Source organism: Rhagoletis zephyria, unplaced genomic scaffold (assembly GCF_001687245.7).
Source record: "Rhagoletis zephyria isolate East Lansing unplaced genomic scaffold, Rhagoletis_zephyria_1.1 Rzeph_scaffold_03877, whole genome shotgun sequence".
Classification (NCBI taxonomy): Eukaryota; Metazoa; Arthropoda; class Insecta; order Diptera; family Tephritidae; genus Rhagoletis; species Rhagoletis zephyria.
In genome coordinates, this window is record NW_016160960.1 from 24,926 (window position 1) to 29,836 (window position 4,911).

Genomic DNA, 4,911 nt, shown 5'->3' on the forward strand with positions numbered 1-4,911 from the left:
ATATTTAAAGTTAATTTTCCCAATTCCAAAATGTAAAACTGTGTCTTTACTAAAATTTCTATTGAAGATTTTGTTGTTAATAATGTTTTTAAACATTCCATTTCTTGCAAATCTATGTCGTACTATAACCTTACGTACATTGGAATTTATATGTAAAGCAATATGGATATATTTTGCACTTTAAAGCGCAGAAATGTGTACTATCTTAGGTTGGTATGTGGCGCGCCTGCAGTGATGTACATACTTATTAAAGTGCAAAGTGTTAATTCTTTAATATAAAATGACGCCAATGNAAAATTTCTATTGAAGATTTTGTTGTTAATAATGTTTTTAAACATTCCATTTCTTGCAAATCTATGTCGTACTATAACCTTACGTACATTGGAATTTATATGTAAAGCAATATGGATATATTTTGCACTTTAAAGCGCAGAAATGTGTACTATCTTAGGTTGGTATGTGGCGCGCCTGCAGTGATGTACATACTTATTAAAGTGCAAAGTGTTAATTCTTTAATATAAAATGACGCCAATGTTCAGATTTAATTTTTTGAATTTTGTATCGATATTTGGAATATCGAGTCTTTTTTTTACGATATTAGTGGGTACCCGATATTTTTACAGCGATATTTTTAATGAGTACTATATCGATACTTTCAGTTCGATATCGTGTCCCTACTTGTTACCACCTAGTGTATAGTGTTGGACAATTTTTGCTCTTAAAATCGAAAAAAATAAAGAAAATCTTGTGGAGCTAAATTAGAACTACTCAAAAATGCGAATATGTGGTAGCTTTCAGACCTTGTGTGGTAGATGTGGTGGATGCTCCAAAAAGTGGTAGATCTACCACAATGTGGTAGAAGTCCGATTACTGCTTCGCAGATTCTTTTTCGAATTGAGGACAAATAAAACAAAGGTCGAAATTTTACATTATTATTTTGATATTATGTCTGATGCAATTCAAATGTGGGACCACCTCCAATAAAAGTTAGTTGAAATGTAATGCATAGGAAACCTGGGATCACTATTTAGCAGCCTTCGCCCTTCAAAAGTAGTTAGTGACAGCCAAAGGAAATAGTTGGTTACAAACTCGTCCCATTTCCTGCAGGGTTATTACAGGTATTGCTTTTCTGAGAAAGCATAATCTGATCTGAAAATTATTGTGGCGAATACTGCGGCAACGCGAAACGGACAACGAGAAAATGGCAGAATGTCCGAGGAATGGCGTAGAATGTTCGACAGTGAGAAACGTCAAGTGGATGAATACTGCGAACAGAGAGAGAAGGAGAGAATGAGCGATAAACTTCAAAACGTTCTAGAGTTGCCATGAGTGTTAGCGCAGTGGAAGTCAGTCAGTTGCGAATAACCAAGCTATAAGCTCAGTTGTGTTAGCAAGTTTTGTAAACTGATTTAATTGCCTTAACAAGTTCTGTTATTAGTTTTTATTGCATAAACAAGTATTGTAAAGTGTTTGTTGTACAATAAAGTTAATTGTACTGTAATTTGGTCATCGAGAGCGTTTATTTTACAATCCAGCGATACGAACCGAAGATTTTGGTAAATCTGTCAATTAAGCAAGGATAATCGTAACAATATCATTGTTGTCCACAATAAAAAGTTTACTGTAAGGGAAACGGGATATTTATATACACCATACGCCATGTACGTAAAGGGTCGTAGCCAGGATTTTTTTGTTCTGGCAAAATTTTTTTTAGTTTCACTTTTATTTCAACATATTTTGATTAAAAAAAAAAATACTGATAAAAATAAAATTTTTTATAAAAACAGGGTTGAAATCTTGAAATTCCTGCCCGTAGTTTGTTTGTAAGTCAAATATGAGGGGCATTGTGCTACTATGATAGCACGGCCGAGTAATCATAGCCAACTTATGTACAGTAGTCGAAAAAATTATAGCCGCACCAAATTTTGACAAGTTTTAAAATATTATTTTTGTTGTTATTTAATTTCGGTTATATTTTATAGTTCGTTCTTTCCCAACATCCGTATAAATACAAGTTTAAAGGCAGTGTCACACGATTGGGTATTTGCTAAAATTTGGTGTAAATCGTATCCCAATTGTTTGAACACCCAAAATATTTTTCACTATCCCAATCACGAAAATCGATTTATTGAAATTTTTCAATAGAAAATCGCTGTATTGTACCAATCTTTTGAATGCAAAAGAAACTGTCCTACTTTTTTTTTTACCAATACCCCAATATAAAAATTTACAAATCTGTACAAATGTACCAATCGAGTGACACTGCCTTAAAAATTTATGGAATTAAAAAAAATTCTACAAATTTTCGTTAAAATTTCGAGTTTTTTTAATTAAGTTCTGAGTATGCAGTTTTGTAGCCAACTGAATTCTAGTAGAATAAAGTACACGTTTCAAGTGGCTAAAAATGTGGATTGATTTTTTAGAATTTTTAAAAGTTGGAAATTTGTACGAATGTTTGCTGAATTTTTTTTTAATATTGCACAAATGAGTAGTCCACTTGCAAACAACGTTATGTGATTTTATAATAGTGAGTCATAATTTAAAAAACGTCTACAACAACAAGTAACATCCAAATTGTATATTTCTCTTTATTNTTGATTTTTTCGTGTGAAAATTGTTAACGCAACTGGAATGTAACGACCCGGCGATATGCCCATAATACGATTGATCTTTTTAACCGACTTCCAAAAAAGGAGGAGGTTATCAGTTCGTCGGAATATTTTATATTTTTATTTTTTTTTATGTATGTTGCCGCATAACTTTGGACCACGGCAACCGATTAATAGTATCTCAGAGGTGGTCCCATACTAATCTGGTTAAGATCCGATCAGCGGATCATGAGATATATATATATATATATTTTTTTTTATATGAGACTTGAAGTCGGTTTTTTTTTGCTACTTTTACTTGTTTCTGCTAAAGAGATAGAGTATATTCGATTAAGAATGTCCACGATTTAGCTTTCCCTGATTCCATATATACACATTTGATGTTGCCTTTTTTTGCCTTTTTTAAGATATTTGCCTTTTTTTGCCTTTTCTACCTTTAAAAAAGTGATTATAGCATTTACAATTTTTTTAAGATTAAAAAAAATACACATGCCCATGCGGCTTATAGAAGCACAGGGACCTCTCGCCAAATTGGTGTCGAAAAAATTCAAAGCCGTTTTCTCAGCTAACGTAGGCTTGAAGACAATAAGGGGTGTGGATAAAATTGTAAAGGGCGAGGAAAACGCCCTTATTCCTGATAATATGAACGTTTCAAACGTTCCATATTTAAATTGGGCTCCACTTGTATCAACTTACGTCGAGCGCACATTTAGTACATTCAAGGCTTTTCTTCGCGAAAATCTAATGAAAATGCTGCCAGAAAACTTCAAAATGCATCTTGTGGTTCAATGTTACTACAGCTATACAGATTAAAGTTTTATGAGTTAGAAACTCGAAAGGATAAAATAGTCAAAGGTTCAAAGTACAAATTTTTCATATAATGAAACTAGTTCATAGTTTTTCTCTTTTTACTTGTAATATAAGCATTTCTAAAATAAATATATTTTTTGATTGTTCTTCGTATTTTCTGTCTTTTTTTCTTTTGGTTTTTTCGCAATACCTTTTTTTGCCTTTTCCTGCCTTTTTCGCTATTTTGTTTTGCCTGTTTTGCAATACCTAGTGCCTTTTCCAGCCTATTCCGTTACTTTATTTTGCCTTTTTATAGGTTTTTAGGTCCTAAAAATCCGTTCCCTGCTAATAACATTAAAAAACAAAATGGCAATGTGGTAGTTTTTGCAAATTTTATATATAAAAATTGAATATAGCGAGTTTTGAAACAGTAACTTTTACATAGCTATCTTTTTTTTTGCTTTTCGCGTTCGCTCTTCCATGAAGATTGGTCTGCTTCTTTTTTACGACGCCTTCCACTAGGCACTGAAACTACTACGTTTTCTTGCAGTTTTCTAAGTTTATCAGAAGATGGAGACTTTTGAAAGTGTATAAACAAGTATTATAGCGACTTTTGCAATAGTAGTTAACATTTGATGCTATTTTTTCAGAAAATAGAAAGATTTTGCACTGTATTGTTAGTGGACATGAAACTACTTTAAATACCGGTACGTTACTCACCAAAACCTAAAAATCTAAAAAAAAAATTACATAGCGCCTTTGCAAGTGGACTGCTCAAATTTGGAAACATGGATTTCCACAGGTTTTGTTAAAGAACGAACTATGGTTTTATTTAAAAACTAGCTATACCCTGCCACGCTTTGCTGTGGCATATTCCTGTTACATGGATGATAAATTATTAACGAAACAAAGCATACGTTTCATATGAGTTTAATTTTGTAATAAGTACTTGTGTGCACACAATATTTGTCGTGTTTCTATTCTCTGCATTGATATCAAGGATATCTGGTTTGCCGACACGGGAACACGCAACATCTAAGAACCAATCCGCATCTCACTCTAAACCACACTTTTCCAAAGGATAACCTTGAGCATTAGTGATTATGATTCCGAATGCCAATCGAATTGGGAATTGCAATCTTTAAAATTGAAATAGTGTATCGGTCGGAATCATGGGAATTCTTCACCTTTGAAAGGCCACGTAAAAATCTTTACTTACACTACGTTCTTCATCAATTTCTTAACTGCGAGTCGCGTACCGTTGCGGAGTTTTAGTGATTAATATTCCGCAACGTGATAAATGGCATACCCTGGAAGATCAATCGAGTTCGAAAATTCCGTTGGATAACTAACTGATTCATCTTCTTCCACAAGGGTGTTTATCGACGCATATTTTATTGTTTAAGCGACTTATGCATTTCCCGCTTAAACAAAGAACAACGAACACACAGACGCACTTGTTTTTAAAGGTACTTCGCTCGTGTTTAATTGGGTATGCATTTTTTATGCAATT